This window comes from Aythya ferina (genome assembly GCF_964211825.1).
Source record: "Aythya ferina genome assembly, chromosome: 6".
Taxonomy (NCBI): Eukaryota; Metazoa; Chordata; class Aves; order Anseriformes; family Anatidae; genus Aythya; species Aythya ferina.
This window is the reverse complement of record NC_140303.1, coordinates 7,836,901-7,860,458: the sequence shown is the minus strand read 5'-3', so window position 1 is coordinate 7,860,458 and position 23,558 is coordinate 7,836,901. Positions and strand designations below refer to the sequence as shown.

At 35.1% G+C, this 23,558-nt stretch overlaps 1 protein-coding gene across 15 annotated transcripts in view; it reads right to left on the bottom strand.

The window, feature by feature from the left end:
- Positions 1 to 23,558, bottom strand: part of LOC311438506 (uncharacterized protein) — a 369,670-nt gene that overhangs the window by 222,916 nt on the left and 123,196 nt on the right. For 2 of the 15 annotated variants that reach the window (XR_014694144.1, XR_014694146.1), the window contains one exon: positions 4,853 to 4,950. The exons of the other annotated variants lie outside the window; for them this stretch is intronic. The gene's annotated coding sequence lies outside the window, so the exon portion shown is untranslated. The remainder of the gene's footprint in view (positions 1 to 4,852; positions 4,951 to 23,558) is intronic. 15 annotated transcript variants of the gene reach the window in all.

Sequence of the window (23,558 nt, the reverse complement as noted above, 5' to 3'; positions counted from 1 at the left end):
ACACTCATTTGTATATGTACAGAAAGATGGACTTCAAAACTCATCTCTAGAGACCAACAACATAGAAAATATCTAAATATCCCAGGACCCACCCAACCATCTTTGCTGAGATAAATAAATTTTCACAAGAGTGCTGCATGATTTAATATTGCAAAATTAGGCATATGGAGTGCATTGCCCCAGATGAGTTCCTTATTTCCTCAGGGCTCTACTTTGAGCTTTAATGCTTACTTGCTCCTGAATGCCACAGAGGGGAATACAAAATTCGTTTATTAAACATCAGGTTCTTCATAACAGAAGTCTTTTTCTCCTTAATACCTAACTGTATTATTGACCAGTATGCAATGTCAAAATAATGATTCTGCACCAGGTTCAGTGTTATGTCTTCCCAGCAATTACACCATCACAATGAACAGTCTTGTAGCATGAACGCTCCCTCAGCTCTGCCAGCAAACAGGTGGCAGATAAGATAAATATAGTCTGGTGAACATGAGGCTTTTAAAAATTATTATTATTAAAGAGAACCTCAATAAATATCCCTAACACTCATAGAAACCTTGTGCCTTTTTGGTTTATCAGTTTTATTTTGTGCACTCCAAACTCCTTTTATTTTGCACTGCTCCAAACTAAGGTAGGATTTATTTATTTTTTTTATGTGCGGAGTGAAATAACTCAAACTCCAAAAGGTGGGAGGGTGAGAGGAAATATAACACAATGTGGGAAAAGACACCTACGGTTTTGTTCATCTGCATACACAGCATGCGTACCCAGTTCTATCATCCTCCTATGAAGCAGTGAGTTAACCCTGAGGCAGCCATCACTTGTCTACTTTGTCAGTCAAATAAATGAGGTAATAGCAAGTGAACCGGCTGGAGCATATAAGCAGTGTAATGCATGAATCAATCATTTGAAATACTGCACTGCAGTGAGAAAATACAAACCAGACAGCTAGAATCAGCAGTCTCTCTCCCTTTTGTCAAGTAGCACCAACGTTACGGTAAAACTGGAGATGCACAGAACATATTGATAGGCACAGAGGTTCAAGACCCAGCGTAGGCTGGCTATTAAGATCACCACAACAGACATCACTTTTTTTGTTTGTTCTGTTACTTTGAAGTCTGCAGAGACAGACAACACACTGTAGCTGGTAAATAACAACACAGCAGAAGATAGCTGGCTTTACACCTGCACCTTGAGTCCCCGTTATTCTGTCCCTGATAAACACTTTAAATTAATTCGTTTTGAAATTCTCTTCCCTTCCAAATGACTTCTTCAGCAAACAGCAGAAAAAGGAGCACTTAAAAAAAATAAAAATCTAGTAAGTTTAAGAACAGCTGTTCACAGGTATGATCTAGACCTCCAGTACTCCTTAGAGTAACACTTCACACACAGACAGTGCCATTTCCTTCAAGCCTGCTGGAAGCATGGAATAAAGTGACAGGTTGGCGATGTAACAGCTTCTACCCAAAGGAAGACAGATGAACTGAACAAAAAATAATGCTTACTATTTACAGCTAATGATTTTAATATATTGTCTTAAACCAAGAAGCAAGTTGTCTGAAGGATTAAATATACAGAACACACCGATGTTTTTATAATGACCCTGTTAGAAAAACATGTGTCTTCATCTGCATTTCACAGTAAACACTACGACTGACGTCTTTGATATGAGACTGATTTATGCACATCTGTAGCCGTGTTACCACGTCAGGTCTTATCTCCTACATATTTAACTTTTGGTGTCTTTTTGGTGTTTTTGTTGTTGTTTTGATGCTCAGTTGCATCTCTGATTCCACAGTCCCATTTAATCTTGGCTTTTCTGTAACAATTTTTTATTCTTTTGCAGAAAGACAAACTTTTGCAATCACTGTAAAGACACTAAAAAATGAAATCTTAATGAACAGTAACGATTACACAAAATGTCTCAATCAGACTATGTCAGGGTGACTTTATGAGCACAGAAACACTGGCTGTATTCGACATTTGTAACATCAAAATTCATTTCACAACTGATTTTGAATCAGCTTATAACAAGAACTTAGAAGTAAATACTCCAGTCTATTTTTGTTGTAAGTCTCTTACAGTAAGCAGTGCTTCTGCGATTTGACATTAGGTTAAGATATATGCCCAAAAGAGATGATGTTCTTGTGCATACACATAAGTCATCATCTGTCATCTCAGAGGTAGGCTCTATCTGCATTGTCATCAAGTATCTTTTCCCATCAACTTTAAGGAATTTACTTACTGAATGCACAACTTTTATTTGTGATTATATAAATTAATGTATTTCCTGAACGTTAAGTTACCGTGCTGTTTATGATGTATGCTTAAGTGATGTATGCTTAAGTGAAAGGTTTACAAACCTTTTTTAAAAAATATAGATTATAAATTAAAAAAATATATATAGAGAGAGAGAATAATTTTATAAGAAAAAAATTTACATGGATATAAATTTAAAAAATATAGAACTTATCCATCTCTCAAAAATACTTATAACAACATTATGAAGCATAAATTGCCATTCTGGAGAGGACAAAACTGAGCAAAGTAGAAAAAATAATTAAATGGCAATGTTTAGCTAAAGGAATTGCCCATTTTCCTAGGTAGACATCTGAATTAGTAATTACATGTATGAGGGAGAAGTGAGTGTAATATAAAAACATGCTTTTCTATCACAAATACTTCACAAATAGAATTGCTTTAGGGAATTTTAGACACAAAATAAACCAAGATCTCTAATTTATCTTGAAAATATATTGCTGACATCAGTTGATGTGTTTTTTCATTCTGTAGAAGTTGACAGCTCTTTGGCTTCTTCAGAATTATGTTTGGAAAATCAAGCAGATACAATGGAATATACAAGAAAAGCACTTGTGTGTGACTGCTGAACCTTTGTTCAGCAGGACCATAGGAGGAGAAAGAGTAACAAGGGAGTCAATGTAGGGGGAAAGGGACGGCTGAAAAATCAGCAGCAGCTGAATTAAAAGCCTCAAAAAATATCAGAGGATAACAAAAATATTAGCCAAGAAACATTAATAAAAAGAATAAATTTAACAGCTATTTGATCAAAAACATTTTTTTTTGATTTTACACAAATTTTAAAGTGTAACCATTTCAGTATAAACATGATAGAAACAAAGCTCAATGAACTGAAGCAGATAAAAAAGAAATATAAAAACCATAGTATAGAAATAACTGAATATGTACTACTATGTAATATGAAATAATTAATATAGAATAACAGAAAATATAGATCTGTAAAATATGTTAAAAACAAGACAGAATAAATATGTCTGTATTGAAATTAAGTCCCAAGTTAAGCTTCTTTGATGCTGGAAGTGCACCTATTCCACGTTATGCTTTTGACTAGCTACTTGAACTTCTACCACAAAGGTAGGTACAAGTCCACAATTTTATTACATGCCATGCAACAACAGGGCTGTGGAATTCACCTTGCGGGCTTCTGAACCCTACTGAAGAATTTAACCTTAATGATCAATGTCACCAGTTTCCATGGGACAACTACACCATATCAAGCATTTTATAGAATTCCTTTGAAGCATATGGGGTCTCCAATTCCAAGCTAGTAAGAAAAGCTCAGTAAATAAAAGCATTTTATCAACTTATAAAAAGCACAACTTTTCTGTTCCACCTGTGAGTAGCAGCAGGCTTTCCTCAACAGTTATCTTAAAGATCTTGTTTAAAATTAACACACATTGATTACTGACTACAAGAGTTCTGAAATGCCAGAAGCACTAGGAAGCAAGCAACCATAAATGAAAGAAAAGAGATTTGCTTTCTCCAGGAACCTTCATATATGAGTTTTGTTGTTTATACAATAGTTCTGGGTTATTAGGAATAATGAACTGAACATCAGGTAGGTATGTTTGGGCATCTGGTGCTCCATCTCCAAATTCTGTGGCATACCATCTTCTGCAGAGCCAGTGTAACGGTTCCTAAGTACTACCTTATGTCTCTTGGTCCATTTCTGGATTAAACTCAGGTCTCCAATTTACCTTGCATTAGCTTGCTACTTCAGGCAGAGCTAATGGCATTCTAAGTGATCTATCATTTCCACTGTACTCTGGGACAGAGTGAAGGTCTGAGCAAGTAAACCCCCATCTCCTGCTCTTCTCCAGTCATAACACATACTAAACAGGAGTTCTATTTATAGCTAGGAAAATTATGGTCTCTGATATTGGTAAATTATTTAGTTTTTCTTACACCTGTGATGTTAATTGTAAGCATTTAGAGTCATCACTCAGCACGGCTAGAGGCGGTCTCAAAGCAATGAGGTAATACCTAGGCAACTGTGTGGCCACATTGACTCAAGTATTTGTATTTCTCATCTACATACTTTGCTTAGGAGAAGACAACAGGAAAAAAAAAAAAAATCAGAAAACCTACAAATTTGCATATGTTTTTGATGCAAAAACATGGCACTCTTAATGCTGTGAAGCCAAATATTTAGGCAATTTTCTAAATATTGCAAAATGTTGTCTTTCTTGATTCACGATGATCATTTCTTCCCTCGTTCTAAGCCCTACACTTTTATGAAATTCACCTGCTGCATTTTTTCTTTTCTAACAATTTATATTTGACAATGCACAGGCAGGTAGTTTCTTGGAGCATATTTATTCTGGTATTTTCTTTGCTTTCAAATTTTGAAGAAAAGCTTTGATTTTTGTATATTACCACATTTATTTTTGAGGACTTAAATATTTGTTGCTTCAATGTCTAGATGAAACAAATGACAATTAAAAGGTATTAGAACAGACCTGGAACTACTGTTCCAACTGTATAGCTTCACACTGTGAGCATGGGGCTTTCATTTTCATAGGCATCACATTACCTGCTTTGTGTGACAACTCAGCCTCTTCTCATTTGTAAGCAATGTGGCAACTGGGAAATTATCCTTCCAGTGTTCTAAGTAGTCCATACTTGATTCACCTACAGTAGTGAACACAATTGTTCCAGATATGTTGAAACTTACAGATGACAAAGGTAAACAAACAGCTTTCAGGCTTTTAATCCTTTACTTATCAGTACTGTTTTCTGTTTGCATCACTCATTCATTTTTCCCTCCCAGCTCTGAAAAAAAAAAAAAAAAAAAAAAAAAAAAAAAAAAAAACCCTAAACATTTCAGTGCATCAGAGATGCACAGCGCTGCACAGAATATAATTCAGGATGTCAGCACTTCTGGAACAACATGGCTCAGTCTTGAATATGGATATCAAACATTTCATTAGAAGTAAAGGAAGACAAATACAGTACAGTGAATGGATAAAGAAACAAAAACAGTTCTTGACCCTTTAGCAATAAAGGGTGCTGTGGCACAGTGAGTGACCAGGTTAGAAGGCACAGCCACCAGGTTGGCTCACAAAGTTTATATTCCATAATCTGCCATAGGCAGTGTAGAAGAGCCACTAAATAAAAGCATCACCCCTCTTTTGACTCCTCCTTTTTTTTTTTTCTTCTGTCACAAGGAGTGTCTCTAGGTTGACTAAATTTATGCACATGTGCCACACACAAAAAAAGCTGCGTGTGTACAGTTCCCTATACAATTATGTTCTTGAGACTACAAAAAACAGGACTACACCTACAAGAACATTTGAAATGTACCTAACAGGCTGGAGAGCAGCCAGGGGTGATCCAGTATGTGCAACTGACTTTGCTGAACCCCGAGTCCTGGTGTAAGAACAAGTAGAAATGAAGTGGATAACTGGAGCACCAACTATGAAGTCAGAATACTAAAAAGAAGTATTACTGCTCATTAGTCCCAAAAAGTGCATCCTTAATGTCCCTGAACTACAAAAGAGGAGGACTGTTCTCAAATCACAGAATAAACAGTTGCATTTATCTTGAACTATTTAATGTAAGTCAAAGCATAACAAAATCACACATTAGTAAAATACACATAGAAGCTCTAACCAGTAGCATGACTAATATTATGTGTTGCAGCACTGAGGGCATTGTTGTATTATAAATATTCATTCAAATGGTAATTTATTATAGTTACTTTGTACCTGCAGGAAAAATACACTCAGGAAACCTAAAATGTTTTAATAAATAATGAAGGCAAACAATTTAAGCACTATGTAAATGTATTGGATGTATTAACTTCATTACTTACTGATAAATACATAGCTACACAGAATATTCTTGTGGTTTAAAAATTCATTACCACCACAGTCACAGGGCAACTAAATCAGTGCTCCTTTTGGTTGTCCTTTCACTTGTTAAAGTTTATGCTCGCCTTCATGGAAAATAGACCTGGACTTGCACATCACAATCTATCTGTGACTTCTTCCCTCACCACAGCTCCTAAACATGCTGTCCTCATACCATCCTCCTCAACCCCTCCAACTGATAAGCAGTGACTCACAGATGCCCCCTGTGCAATATTCATAACAGTTTATAATCTTCCATTTCGTAATATTGAATTTCTCCCCTTTATTTCTCCACCCCTTCATATCACTCACTTTTCCCCACACAATATACTAATGCTCTTCTATAATGATTATTCCCCCCAACTTGAACAGTACATTTTGATTAGCATATTTTAAATTTATGGTCTAAGTGATGAAAATAAATCAAAACCAGCTCTAACACAACTCATAGATGTTACCCAGCATTATTATTCTTGCCTTCTCTTAGATTCCTTTTTTTTTTTTTTTTTTTTTTTGGCACAATTTTAAGGCTCTTTACACATATCTATTCTTGTACTCCACCCTTGTTCCTACACTAATCCAACCCTTCCTCCAGCAGCAGTGACTTTGGTCTCCTGAGAGAGTCCACTGGCATTCAACCAAGAGCCTGAACTTCTGTTCAAAGGGAAATTTATCAGTGTTTTCATGATCTCTTAAATCAGAATAGATCCACAGTTAGCTATTTTGTACTTGAATAATTATGCTATGGTCCATCAGAAACAATTTTTTTTTTTAAGTAAAAAAAAAAAAAAAAAAAAAAAAAGATTAAGTTTGCAGCTACTCTGCAAATCCCAAGAGATCATTTCAGCAAGCAGTAAGGGGTCTGCAACCAAAATATGTGCTGCAAACAAAATCCTCTACAAGCCTAGTCCAGAATTGTGACTTCAGGACACTATCTTAGAGCCACTGTGATACCTGGGGCTTCAAATCTGTCACCTCCCTACCACTGCTTTTATACTCTTTTTCTTTCTTGGCTAACAGATCTGTCTTGCCAGGATTACTTAACTTTAAATGCAATGTGTGTTGTTTTTTTTTCTTCTCCTCTGGATACCCAATCAGACTAAAAATATTAAAAGAACTTGTTCCTTGAACTGTGATTACATATTATTTCCTTCAATATTCTGAAAGATTTATCCAAATTGTGCAGAATAAAAACACTATGTTCTCTGAGCTTTGCTCTGCAACATTGCATCTCCCTTTCTTCTAGAAAAAGTAAATTTGTTCACTGAAGTAACTCAAGCCATGATATCAGCTCAATATTGGTTGTTTCTTATGTAAGTCAGCTGTGCTGATTTTAAATATAATATTCACTTCATTTAATATTCTACTTACATCTCCAAAATCAAGATATCTATGCTTTCTACTTCATGAAGCCATCCACATAATTGATTACATTTGCATGGTTATACCCATGCAAATACCACAATACTAAATTACTTGGTGTCATTGATCTCAAATCTTGTCTTGTTCATATGTATTAAGTAAGAAGAAAAAACTGTGTGAACTAGCAAGCTGTAAATATTTTCAGAGTTCAATTAGTTATCTTAGCCATATATTTAAATAGCTATAGATTTTCAAATTGCTTTGGAAGATTTAGGCTTCAGTATATATCACTCTTTATTTAGTTATTTGCAGAAGGGAACACAGAATAAAGAGATAGCAATGCTTCTAATATCCATACTTCTTAAAATTTTGAGCAAATTGTGCTGTTAATAAAAATGATTAATTCAATTATTTCCTAAATCTCGGTCCATGTGAATATACTGACCTTAACCAGTGACAGTAACCTATTACTTATTATAAAAATATAAATATAAATCATGCATAAAATATTGCATTCATCTGAATGCATCATTCATCTCTTACTCTACTCCTTACTAAACAATGAAGAGCTTTTGCAAAGTAGAAAATTAGAAAAATCATAAACATTGAGGTCTTTAGCGGCTAAATTTTCATAAATTCTCAGGCTATGAACTGTTCAAGTAATAACAAAATAGCAAGTAACTGAGAAAAAAAAAATTGTCATTGGGTGGTTTATGGATGAAAGAAGTGAAGCTGAATTAATTAACTGAAGCTAAGAGCATTGAAACAAAATGAATTGTAAGGTTAGAAATGCCCTCCTAGGAGCCTGTATGAGTTAAGCCTCTCTGCAGGCCTCCTGTTCTAACAGTTTCCCATTTAAGAAATATTGCAGGAACCTAAACAGATTAAGGAAATTCAAGTGATATTTCCTCAAAGAAAAAAATCTAAATTAAAACTTCAAAAGAAGTTGAGCATAATGCCTTTCAATGCCATAGGAAGGTGAAAGAGCATTTAGGCCTCGAGCCTTTGCCAATAATAGTCTGAATATAGATAATCACACAAAAAGAGAAATAGTATACATGCATTTTTGTATATACGTATATTATTCTTGCACACACTTATGCACTGACTATATGGGATCCTTAGAATAATAATTATAAATATTTCAAAATCTTGTTAATGTGAAAATGTACGTTTGACTTGAAGGGATTTCACTGTCCTGAACTTCTGCATTACATAAAAATAATAACTTATTTCCTCATGGGACAACAAAATACATTCATTTAGGCTAATCACTGTTCTACTAACAGAAAATTAGTGAGTTGGAATCTTATGGCCACATCAGAATGGTAAGGTTTTTTTGTTGTTGTTTTTGTTTGTTTTTCCCCAGCAACATTTTGCTCCGAGCCTGGGAGTTTCAAGACAAAATAGCAAATGTCTTGAAATGTCTAGTCCCACTTGCAAATTTTGTCTTCAAATTGTTTCTGCTAAGGATGTATGCATTGGAATTGCAAGGCATACTCAGTTTTGGTCGCAGCTTTGAAGTTTTTTCAGATCATGCTTTTAACTTCAGAAAGCCATTGTGTCACACAGTTATAGTCATAAACAAGGTCAGGGCACTAGAAGTACATGCTTTCCACTAACTGCATAATCAACCAAAATCTACAATATGCACAGAAGGTATGAGGGAGATTACCAAGAAACAACCTTATTTAATCGTTTTCCATTTGAAAGCCTGTCCTCAATAAATATGAGACTTCTGGACATTTGTCGAGTGTTTCCACACATCCAAAAACCCAGTGAACTCTAGGTACATTGGATACACCTAGGAAATCTAATCACATCTGTTGCATGCACACACATCAACTCTGTCAAATGTATGCAATATATCTGAAGCACTAGGCACCCATTGAACCTATTACATATGCACTGAACCACAGCTAGCTCAGCCATCTTCAAGCACATATGCAACAAGATAACCCTGTTTTGTAAAATCTACAAGATATGCCTCAGCGGTGTTTTGCACTAATACAGTACTGAATTTAGAAGGACTTTCAATAGAAAAAAAGTGAATGAGTTAGCTGCAGAGAATGCAACAAAAGCAATGGTTTAAACATATCACATATCCTTCTGCACCTTTGAGTTATAGAGATATTATGAACCAGATGTCTACGTTACCTTCTTCAAGCCATGCTCTTACACCTTTCACACTGACAAATCCATTTATTCCTCTTTTTGAATATACCTGGATCAAGCATCTCTAAACACTTAAGAACTACCCATAGTATTTGAGAGTCTTTGCCTCTTTACGTAATTGAGACCTCAATGTTTTTTTCCTTCTATCCATGATCATCAGAGGAATTTTAATTTGTTTAATATCTGTATATAACATTAAAGTTAGGAGAGCCACAGGACTCTCTCAAAATCATAATCTCACCCAAGCTAAAATGGGAGAAACAGACCATTTTGATGGTCATGTCTCCAAAGGGATGTCTCCAGGCAGGAGCAGCAGATTGAGAAGCCAACAGATATATTGAGAAGCCTGGCATGTCCTCTGACGGGAGTGATCATCTCGTTCTGTTTACAATCTTGACAGGCACAGTGCCTATGGACACTGCCCATACTTGGGACACGGGGTGGGATGTGGGTATGTTGCACTGACTATTTTTACTACTTAACATGCTTGAAGGAAATCATATTTCTGAGAATGTGCCAGGAATTTTGATTTCAGTTTTATTGTTTTTACATCTTGCAGGTGTGACAGATTAAAAAAAAAAAAAAAAAATCTCAACTGCATTTTCATAGTCCCCTTCCCAGGTTTTGAAGCATGCAGTGTCCAGAAAACCAAATCCAGCAAAGCCTTTGTTGTGCAGCTTTCTGGCAAATCTGTGCAACAGTTCAGACTACATTGTGCCATACCCTCCATAGCTTGGTACTACACAACTACTGTTACACAATATTAGAAAAGTTTTTTTTTTTTTTTTTCACAGAGCTATGTTTTTAGTTTTAAGGAAAATAGCTACAATGCAAATTTTAATCAAGCAGATGTTGCCTGCCACACATTTCTTCTGTTTTAATCTCACCAGCTAGAGCCAGGTTATGAAGCAGAAATATTTCCTGGAAACTGCTAACCTTGCTTGCTTAAGTGCATTTCCATGTTGTTTGCAAACAGCTTTATTCACAACATCAAATAAAATAAATTACATCAAAGTATAAAGCAAAACAACATTGGCTTCTCTTAAGAAGGTACCTTACAACCATTAAAACTTGCCGCTGTTGAGATTAGCACTCTCTTATTAGGCACTCATGCCTTATCTGGGCACAGGTAAAAATTACTAAAATAAACTGAGAAATAATAAAACAGGTTAGGAAATAAGGAGGTCATTACTTTTCCTACTCAGGAGAATTTATTCTGATAGTGGAATAGATTCATGTTGCCTGCAAGTTAGTATGTTGGCGAGTGAAGGCAGAAGCTGAGGAAGCCATGTAAGTCACGTGCCAATGAAAGTGAAAATTATTTAAACCTTCAAAAATAGTTTAAATGATTTAAAACACCACTGTCTCTACTGTACAATAATGAGAGTCAAGCTTCAGGGATTTTGTTATTTCACAGAAGGCGCCTTAGGAAGTTATTAGATCCCTTCACCCTGGCTTCTTTCATTTTTAGGAATGAAGGCTTGTACCGGGGGGAAGGGTCATCGGTAATGTTGTTTTGCTCAATGCAATGTAGAATGTGTTTGTCATTATCTGGTTTTATTGGGTGAATTCAAAAGGCCAACAGAAGCACGTCAAGTATTTTCTGTCTGTTCATCATTTATAGAAACTGGAAAAGTGCCTGGATTCAACCTGATGGCAGATGTATTTACTGTCTATTTGCTTGTTCCAACACAGCAAAACAAGAGTATATGTGCTGCTTGCATTTTTGCCTGGGGGACAGAGGCTTTATATTGTAGTTAATGGACCATTGACAAACAGAAAATTAATTTGGCAAGAACTCACTGATGTTGTGGAAATCAGAGAAGCATGGTCCATTTTGAAACTAATTAATCTAGCCAACAGAGAAATAAAATTTCAGTTGTTTGGGACAGAAAACTTTGGCTTACAGAAAGTGAGAGGAACAAAGCTGGTTTGGAGAATTTACCTAGAGAGGAAAGATGCCTTTTGGAAATGGTGCACGTAGTGCAGGAGTTGAAATTTCCTCTTATGAAGCAAAGTTACAATGTTAGTGATACAATATGTACCTGGCCAAATTTAAAGCTAGGTTATCTGGAAATGTCACTTCTGTAGCTGGTGATACAGCAGGCATACTGATGCTTTTCTAGTCTACTGAACATTTTAAACATGATACTGTGAAACACCACAAAATCCAACTCTATAAAGTCTTCTGAAATCTCTTGTAAAAAATATGTCTTTAACAGAAATGCAAAAATATTTTTTATCAAAATGAATGTAAAAAGTTAATGAGAATATCAAACACAGGAATCATATGCCAATAGACTGAAACCATCCTGATTCATTCTGACTTTTAAATTGATATGAACTATAAGCATATAAAATAGTTTTAATATTAACCAACCTCAACACCCTTTTATTCTTATCATTTTAGCAATCACATACTTTGTCGCAGCAATTCTTTGTTATGGAATTTAATATCACTACATTGATCTTGTAATTTGGCAGAAAATCAGGTTTAAACAGCAGTTATAAAATCTATTCTTTGCACACATATAAGCTGTTCACCAGAAAGTTTTGAAAGGAGTTCAGCACATTTCTCATCCTGCACTTCAGCATGAATCAAGTTCTTCCCGTGGGCTAGAAACAAAAATGACAGTGAGGCTGATCATATTTTTTGGCCTACATCTTCACTTCTGTGAATGATACATCAGCCCATGACAACATAATTTCACCATACAATTTCAAGCTTTGATGGGAAGAACATGTATTTATTGTAAACAGAGCAAAAGTGAAGATGGTCTTTGAAGCAAATTGGCAACCAACAAAGACACGAAGGGACTTTTTTCTTGGTATTGTGCAACACTGTATCCAGTTGCCATCTCTGACCTCTCAAAATCAAGTCAAAATAATATCAAAATAGTACATTTTTCCACTATAGGAAATGGCTTCATTCTCCAGAGGGGCACTATTTCAAAATCATGTGCTGATCAAGTAGGACATACATGTAGATTAGTTATTCAATTATTCTTAGCTAGACTACTAAATATATGTTGGTATAATTAACTAATAAGAGGTGTTTTCATTACATCAAGACGAGCAATTTTCCTCTGGGTACATGCAGTAAGACACCCTGAATTCAAAAGGCGTTCTCTATGTGCTCCACATTCTGTGTATTCTGGCCTTCTCATTACCCTCTGAAGACATGCATACCTTCTCTATTGTGAACAAGTGGCAAAAAAACTAAAAGTGCAACTTTTTAGGAACAACTCAGATCAAGTCAGCCGAAGAAATAAGATCACAAAGAAACTTTGGCAATAACAAGCTAACACAATTTTTTGCATAACAAAATTCAAATTCATTGCTTCAATGGGACTTATGGCCATATAAGACTCAGAGTCAGCCTGTTAATAGGGAAGAAATGGTCAGCTGTTATAAGACGAGTGATGACAGCTGATGCTACAATCTGCTAAGAGATCAGTACTGAGAAATTAGGCTAGGAACCAAGTCTCTTCACTTGTTTGGTGTGGATTGGGTAACCTTAACTGTTAGCTCCTGAATCAGTATCAGCATCGATGTGCAGATCTGGCTTCCACAAAAGTGGAGAAAAACTCATATGAAGGCAGAATTTGGTTCCCAACTTCATAGTAAGCTACATTTTTATTTTTCTAGAAAGCAATCTTTTTATCCCTAGTACTAGAATGTATTAGAATGAAAAATACATTTGTAAAACGAGTACATACACAGCATTTATTTTAATTGTATAAATCTGCAATAACAACATGATCAATCTGAGAAGATAGTGCAGTTTATATGACAGAGATTTCTTTAGTGTCTGAGTGCCAAAGTGCCTGAAGAAAAATTTGCTAGCATTAAATAAGGATATACTACTGTTGCTGACTTGCTAACATACAATATGATTAAATCACAATTTGTTCAATAGTGAAACTCAGGCTTATAAGCAACAACCCTTTTAAATGGGAGAAAGTAAACATCACGCATCCTATTATATCCTATTACAGAAATAGGATAACTTACAGAAATAAATGGGCATAGCCATTCTGCCTGTAGATGCTCAGATACAGCTCTCACTAGACTAAAGGAAAACACCTCTGCAAGCATGTAAAAATATTCAGAAATCTATTATTCAGAAATATTTTTGGACACAGAATCTAAAAACACTGAGATCCCTAGTCCTGGCAAATATCTCAGGCATACCTAAAGGATTTTTACTGACAGCAGAAACAAGTTTTGGCAACTAAGATGCTGTAAGCATTGAACAAAACCTACATTAACTGAAGAAGGACAGTCAAAGCTAGGACTGAGGAAGACACAGTGAAACCCAACATTTTCCTTTATTTTTCTGAGCAGATCCGTTGGGTTATCTGCTTTTCCTCCTGCTGCAACAACTGTTTATTTATTTATTTTTTTTACTGTTCTTCTACCCTACTCCTCAACATGATTTAAAAAGAACAACAACGACCACCCAAAAAATCACTCAGGCACCCAAGATCAGTATTTGTCACTGAGATGGGAAAGGATATACCGATACTTCTCAAACTAAAGGACTCTTCACAGCCATGAGCATGAAAATTGTATAAGAAATTACTAAATCTAATAATAAATACCAAGTTTATTGATAATTTTAACATGAACAAAGTCAGAAAGGCATAGATGCTTGTCTTCAGCCATCCTAGCAATGCCTACAAATACAGTTGAAAAATAGCGGGCAGAGCCAAACTAGCAGCAACTCATGCTATTTTAGTAATACATATTCCCTGGGAAGATTTTGGGGAAGATTTAAAAAAAATAAAATTAAAAAAAAAAAAATTGAAAACCTTAAGCTTAGTCTTCTTTTACAACTCTTTTGCAATTATTGTATCAGGCAAGAATGAAAGAAATCGAAGCATGCTGCCAAGTGAATCAATATTTTTAATTGAAACTGTATCATCTAAAACTTTAGTGCTTACTAATGAATTCTAACATGTTTATAGGATGGGTTCTGATTGTGCATGTTTGTTCTTTCATGGCTGGTGAAAACTGAATTGAATATATTTATTCCTGTAAATCCCTCTTCAGCATTCTGCTATGACACAACTTTCTGTCTACATACACTTGTCTGCAAATCTCATCTAAAAGAGGCAACGTGTCTTGTAAGTCACCCACCAGGAGTACGTGCATGAGATGAAGGCAAAACAACGACTTTTAATTTTGTTGTGTAGAGAAAGACTGCATGAACTTCAGTGGGTGTTCAACGTATCTCCCATTGTACTCCTTGAGCTCAACACAAACTATTTCAAGACCTTTCAATGGAGAAGTCTTCTGCATAGCAGTAATCCTCCATCTATGCTAAATGTCACAAAATGCTGCAACATCTACTTTTCTGGTATTGACATGATCTTACTAATGGCCAGCAAACCTTAATAGTCACTGTCACATCACTAGCCAGCTGAGCAAAGAAATAGCTTCTCCCTTTCTCCTATTTGTAGACAGTATATTATACTAAATTTTGTTTTAGTTCAATTGGAGAAAAAAGTTTTAATATGCTTCTGCTATAGCTAGTCACTACTACTGAAAAAAGTTACATGAAATCTATCCCACATATAACACAGAAGTCTAGACTTCTCCTGGTTTAAATAAACCACAACCTAAGAACTGCTTGCCACTGCAGCTGCACGATAAATGCTTTATATTTATGTGCCTTCCTGAACACGTTCAGCAATAATCTGAGTTTAAAAATAATGAAAAATATATATAATTGTGCAGCAATTGTATTTTTGTCCTTTGTACACAGCTTTTAACATCTTGCTGACCAGATGATAAACAAAATACAAAAAAAAATACACAGATATAGATAGGGCTCATCTGTGAATAGTAAACTTGAGTTAATTTTTGGATTTAAGGTCAAATTTTCAAAAAGCTACAACAAACTTTTCTAAGGGAAGAACTCCTAGCCTTTAACCTACTTTTTGACCAAGCAGGCTGTTTTCAAATGCCACCTTGACCATTTCTACCATGCTTACTTACTAATGCCAAGGCAGATATGTATAAAATCAACACCTAATTATGCAATACTGTCAAAGATCCCAGTGGTACTACTCGAGGAACAAATCTCTCACATCAATTGAAAATCATAGCTTATTCTGCACCCAGTCATTTAACAGATAGAAGCACTCTCTTGAACTGCAAGATACCTAAAAGCATCAGATCCAATCTCATCTATTTATATTAAAGTCAGGATTTCCATCCTAAATATGGATGTCTGACAAATCATGAAACCTAATGAGGTTAACACAAGTGGAAATATCATTTAAACACCATCAAAAACAAACAAACAAACAAACAAAAAACAACAACAACAACAACAAAAATAGACCTGTAAAAACAAATAACAATTGTAGAGTAAATCAAATCTCACAGCATTTCAGCTGAATTGCGTAATGTTGTTTATTTCTTATTCACTTTCATCACTTTTTCTAAGTACAGATTAATACCGATTAGGAAGAGGAAAAGTCATTTACTTCCTATGGAACTGTACAGCATCAATAATTAAGGTATGTTGTAGACGTAACAGTACATCAGCAACAAATATGTTGTAGAATTTACATTGTATAAGACAGATGAATACATTTATATATTTGTCTGGTGGTGTTTTTTTTTGTCGGCTTTTGTTTGTTTGTTTGTTTTTGGTTTGTTGGCTTTTTGCGTTGTTTTTATTTTTCTTCCAGCCAAGTAGCTCAGTAGAATTTACAAAAATTTACATTTCTTGAATTGTACCCGAAGGCACTGTAACAACAAAAACTCGTGATATAAATTGATATGTAGGTAAAAGTACAGATAGTATAAGAAAGCTATTCTCCTCAGATTCTATTCATTTGTCCCTTTTTTTTTTTTTTTTGACATTGAGGGACTTACTCATTTTACGAGAACATATGGTCTTTGTATTCAATTCTGTAGCAGCTCCATAAAAATTATTTGATTTCTCTCCGTTTAAGCAGAAGTAAGGTTATTCTAACATTGCCAAAGAAAGAGTATTAAAAATCAGGAAATATTTAACTTTTAGAAGATTCTTACCATGACCTAGTGAATGCACATAATCTTGAATTCAATTGAAAAGTGAGACACAGAGCTACTAGGAAGAATGTATTTTCAGTTTCTGTCCTTTACAATCTGGAAGCATTCCCAAGAGCAGAGACTCTTTTAAACTCCAGGTACTTACCAGACACTTAACAGTATTCTGAAGATCAAACCTATGAAATCATGTAACATTTAATTCCTTACTCATCTGCACTGTAATGGTGGCTTGCAATAATTCAGATGAACAACCAAGAGAAGAAAAAAATCTTATCTCTGGCTCCACAACATCAGGTAACTAAATTCTGTATGAAATAAATTCACTATAGCTGTTTATATAAGTTCACAAAATGCCCAGCAATTGTCTTTTTTTTCCCATAAAAACTGTTTTAGGTACCTGATCCAAATCTGATATACATGTAAGTCAATGGAGCTCTTTCTATTTACACTGATAGACTTTGAATGATAGTTTGTCAGATTCTTACAGAATCTGCAGACAACTACAGAGTTTAGCCAAGAGAAGATTATTCCTTTCCTTCTGAACTCATGTCAGTAGGAAAAATACAACACTGCTGCTAGTTTCTACATTTCTTCCTCTAATTCACCATAGCTTCTTGTAGTCCAACAGAAAATCCTTGACACAAACAACAGAAGTGCTCACTGAAACCCCAGAAGAAATCAAAATAAGGCAGTGAGCCAGCTCAGAACTTAGTTCAGCTACACAATACTGAGAGAGCTAAGACTTTTTAGAATAATATAAACAAACTAAGCCCAGAGGATAACATGTAAAAAAAAAATTGATAAAGCACTGCAAACCACATTTTTTCCTGAGAGCACCCCACTAACTAACTGAGAAATACTTGGTAGAAGCTGTCTACACAATTTAGATTTTGGCAGAGCCTCCAGATATCAGATTTTTGTAAGCTTATACATGATAAATAGCTTTCTCTTTAGTCATTTTCATTGCATAAGATCCAAGAGCATTGTTTCAAAATACATAGATGAGATATACAGACACCACGAACTCTCTCTGAACCACTTAAATGCTCAATATAAAATTTTCTTTTACCAGTCAAGAACCAAATGTGAGTCACTTGCCTTCTAAACATCATCTATTTCTCTCCCTATAAACCATAACCTGAACTCCAAATTTTTCAATTATCATTATTTTATAATAAAGCCTCAGCTAACTTACATCAAATAACCCTTCAGCTAAGGCATGGGAATGGAAAACTTAAACAGAAAACAATGCTGGGAGAAAAGTAAGCAGGCAAGGTGAGTAACAAGTAGGAAGATGATATGGGCACAAAAAACACCTCCTTGAAGTACATTTTGCTTTCTATTCACTAGATATGTAGTAGTCACATAGCCATACTCTTTTAATTTGTTTTATTTTTGCCTTTACTTTTTTCTCCCAAGGATTAAATCTTGCCTATCATTCCAAGAAGCACACACAGACACTTTCCAAAATCCAACTTGATTGATAAGGAGAAATACGGGATGATACTGTAAGAGGGAATAAAGTAGAGGGTATTTTTTTGACAATTTGGGAAACAAAAGGTGTAATCAAGAGAAGTAAAGTGAAGAGGTAGAAGAATTTTTGTGGACTTAATTAAAGAACATACTGTATTTTTAAAAAATCACTTTAAGAAGAAAGCAGCAGGTGGTGTCAGCAATACCAATTTAGTGAGAGTGCCCTGTGCTTTTTAATAAGCTAGTGCTTCACAACAGCACAATCATTTAGATGAGAACAAATAGCACTGTGGAAAATAAACCTGACCTCGGAGTTTTATGTTTAAAAAAAAACACCATACCATCACCACCAAAATAAAATTATACCTCAAGAAGAGAAATGAAATACCAGGCAAAAGAGGCCATCTAAAATAATACATTTTACTGTCAATTTAGAATATGGTCAAATCCATATTACTTTTTGTGAGCTTTTGAAATTGCTTTAATAGTTTTCTATTAAGTCCACAGTAATCAATGCAATGCTTTCAGAAATTTACAGGAGATTGAGACAGTGGAACTTAGCGACCATCAGTCAGATAATAGTTTGGTTTAAGCAGATTTAATAGATTCCTTTTGAATCACTCTAGGCTACTTGAATTTGCTTTGTCACGTGGAAGGCATTTCATCATAACACAAGTGTCCTTAGGTCATTAACAGAGCCTAAAACATCATACTTAAATGAAGCAACTGACTCAGCAAGCATTGCACTGGATGAATACAAACACATGCACAGATAGGCAAAGAAAATGCCTCAGTCAAGGTGTGATCAGCTGCATCAGAATGACAACTATTTATTACCTGTTCTAAACTCCTGATGATTTATCTCATCCTTCTTTCACCATGTTACCATAAAAGCTACTATGTAGACATACCTTTTGGAAGCTAAAATCACCTAGCAACTCCACAATCAATATTTGCCATGGTTAACAACCTTTACCACAAAGGATATTTTTCTGTTTGAAAGGCTTCACTCCAAGATAGCATATACAGACAATGCCCTCACACATGCCTGAAAAATAGTTTAGCATAAAATAAACAATAAATCAATTTAGAAAAGTAATTTTAAACATGATGTAAAAATAGACAAAGATTAATACAAATCCAGAGGGCCGTAACAGGACCTAAGGTGGCTCCAAAATGCATGCAAGTGTTTGTGAGGCAAAAGAAACTGACACCAAAATGAAAATAAAAAATGTAAAAAGTTAATTCCCCACAACTCCTCCGTCCCCCATCTGATTGGAAAACTGATGGTGCTTATGGATTTTTATGTTTTGGCACACATTGTGATGCCACAATCATCAGTATAAATTTGTATGGGCTACCATCTTATTATCTCATTTAAAGGAAGAAGTGACAAGAAGCAAGAACTACACCATATTTTCAAAGATGAACTGGAAAGCACCTAGCTGATATCCCTTTTTGTTTGTTTGCAAACATCCTCTGCATGTGTCAATAATATTCTTATGTTATAAATACTGAAAATACAGAACAATAGATGTGAAAGAGCTCTGCACTTGCAAAAGAAAACTCTGTAGTTTAATGAGTATAATTATATGTATAAATAATTATGTGCAGTTATAGATAACACAGCTGATCTCTTCATGGGAATGAAAAGTAGATATGAAAAGTAGAGATTTACATTTCACACCAACTCTTCATTCACAAGGGTTGTGAGGCACTGGAACAGGCTGCCCAGAGAAGATGTGGATGCCCCATCCCTGGAGGTGTTCAAGTTCAGGTTGGATGGGGCCTTGGCCAACCTGGTCTAGTGGATGGCATCTCTGCCCGTGGCAGGGGTGTTGGAACAAGAGGATCTTTAAGGTCCCTTCCAAGCCGAACCATTCTGTGATTCTGTGATACAGCTGGTTATGATGTGATATTTTTGGATGACAGGTCTGAGTTCCCTTTTCTACATTACTATATGAAACATTTTAATATTCCTTCAGAAATACACAGAAGTTTGGCCTCAATAAGCAGAACTTCTGAGACTTCATTGTACGTGCTCTAGTCTCTCCTAATATTCTGTAACATCAAGAAAATCATTAAATTCAAATGTCTCAGTTCACATTTTTTGCTTTGAATTGATTCTGTTCAATAAGTTCTAATCTGATGCTTTGAAGATGAAATGGACCATATTAAATGTCTATATGTGTCTAGAATAGATGTTTCCAGATGCTCAGATAAACAAAGTGAACTCATTGCACTCACAACTGGTGCTGTATCCTCACTCTGAAGAGCATACTTATTTTTTCTCTACAGAACAGAAACAACTTTTTATTTTTAGAGAACTTAAACTTCTTCACAGTCAAAGGTAGAGCACCTTTTGCTTATAAAGCCTGGGGATTATTTTGCACACACCCCCCCACCCCCCCCAGTCTCCATCTATTTGCCTGTTCTCAGACATATTAATATCCAAGACAACTACAAAAAGAACTGCCACTATCAATCCCCTAAGATAATTACATTGTGCACTGGAAAACATATGAGTATTTTGGAAACCATGTTATTATTTAATGTAAATACATATTTAGTAAATTGATGACCAAGTCCACACTGATCTGTTTGCTTCTTCTATTAAATTTAAGTTTTGTTGTTTGTTTGTTTGTTTTCTAGCTGTGGCAGAAAGCACCCAGTGCAAACATAATTTTGGACTTGACAGCACAGTGAAAATTCATTAGTAACACATTAGAAAGTTTTCAAAAGATTTTAAAATGCTGTAACTTCATAAACTCTCAACTGCACGTTTGGTAAACTTGATGGAAGAAGTCCAATTTTGGTATCAAATTTATCATGCACATAGTAGTCATGCTAGTACAGACGCAAAAACATCCACATGAAGGTCCCAAAAATACATGCAATACATGCCCAGCAAACAAGAAAAAATGACCACACAAGTTGATTCCATTTATGACAAACAGGTCCAAGTTTCTATGTTGTCCACTATGCTTGGCCTAATCACCAAGCTCAGTAGCTTCAGTCTGATAATCATGCAACTTCTACTCAATGGTAAGTTGAGGGTATCTGCACCATGTGACATACCTAAATATCACACACCATAGCATAAAAGTACAAGCAAATCTTGTCTGAAAAAAGTTCAAAATATGCATATAACTTTATTTTTGAAACAGTATTTAAAATAACTTTGAGAAATCAACACCAAAATATCACATTATTTTGCACTGGCAAGCAGAACAAAAATCACCACCTCCTTTTACCATCAACAGATATGCTGGTGGAATAAATATCTTCTGCGCAATGTGAAGTACCTTTAACTGAAGAATATTATTCAATTCAAGAAACTGAATAATATGCAAGGAATATTTGAGGAATATGATTCTGACAGTATAATAAAATTAATCTACATTGTTTTGAAATCATACCAATGCTAAATAATGAAGAGAAAAAAGTAATCCATTTGACATTCCAGAAGAAAGACATCCAATAATTAAACATGGAGTGTTCACCAGATGAAATTTAACTATTGGTGGAAGAACCACTTTTTACAAATACAGGCAAGATTTCTACTCCAGATTGCCCTCACTGCCTAAGATGCAATGAGACCAAGCATGCAGAATTATACCATGAGAATACTCTGAAAGTCTTTGAGCCTGTATGCTGTGAAGCACAATTAGCCATTGAGTCAGTTCTCTGGCACACACTGATACAGTTCCCCAGGTCTTCTTTGGTGGTAAGCGAAGTTTCCAATGTACAACACAATCATCTAGTTGTTTACTATTTATTCACTAGTGTGTTTAAATAAAGGATATTTAAACAATAAAAGTTCTGAAGATGCTTAATTAGTTTTAATTTATCTCTGGAATAGTTAAAATCCCCGATGCCTCTCACTACAGAGTGCAAAGGTCTATGACTCTGTTGGCTGTGCATCAAGATCAACATTTACATTATTTTGGTGGATTAAGATCAGACGCCAATATTCTTACTCAGTCTATCATCAGTGAAATTTCTGTCACTGTCTGGATTTGGTCATTTCCCCAGGCATTTTGCTTTTACTTTCAAGCAGCTGTTACCCACTTCTTTTTTTTTTTTTAATTCTGTCTTTTCAGAAATTTGTTAGCTCTAAGGACAAACGTGATTTTGAAACCTTCTGCATTCATATCAAACATTGGTGGCAGTTTCAATATCATCTGTTCTAAACTATGTATCATACCTGACTCAAGTACATGTGGATCAAGTACATGTGTTATCATGTGTTATCAAGTACATGTGGAAGCAAAATCAAATCAGGTAACTTACTGCATCTTAATTACTAGCCATGTTCTCTCTTGCATATGGGGAGCTGAATAATCATAAATTCTGAGCAATTAAAAATAATGAAATAAAATTCTGTGATGCTGGAGTTTGGAATTAGGTATGTCAGAGATCAGTAAGATGTGTGAACTTTTTTTTTCTTTTTTTTTTTTTTTAAATCAGGAACCTTTCACAAACACTATGGTGACAAAACATTTACTACAAATGCATGCAGATCAGGATGCAGAAGCCTGAAGAAGCGACTACAGCAAACATTTGTTCTAGACACATAGGAGGATAACTTTTAGCTCTATGTATTCTATCCAGTGATGCATTCAACGCAAAGTATCAAAACCCAACTCTCCATTTACAATTTGCTCAGGGGTATTATCCTGTATTTTGAAAAAACAGCTTTGTGGATCTGTGCCAAAAAAATAAAAAATAAAAATAAAAAAGACAGGAAAACATCATTTTGCCAGGAAACATATTTTCACTGTCTTTTTAAGCCTAACAAGACTCTGAATCTTGCTTGCATAAACTCCTTATTACCCAGCTCTCTTCCAGCTGTAAAGTATAATCAGTCTCTTTCAAAATCTATCACTAAATGCAAATGAAGTCCATGAAGAACCTTCTGTACTTTTAATAAGGTATCACCCAACCTTTATTAAAGTATATGCTATTAAGTCTTCAATGACATAATGGATTCATCAAAATCACAGACTTGCACAACAGTTTTTGAAGCCTGAAATTACAGAAATGGGAAAGGTAAACTAGAACAGACAAATAGTGGGGATTTTAGTTTGCCTTATATAAAGAAGTTGGGGATGCCCCATTCCTGCAAGTGTTTAAAGACCAGGCTGGATGGGGCCCTAGGCAATGTGGTCTGGTGGAAGAAGTCCCTGCCCACAGCATGGGGTTGAAATTGGCTGATATTTAAGGTCCCTTCCAACCCAAACCATTCTTTGAGTCTATGCTAACTATTTTTAAAGTAATATAATAAAAAAAAATATATAAAGAAATAAAGTAATATAAAGTAATATT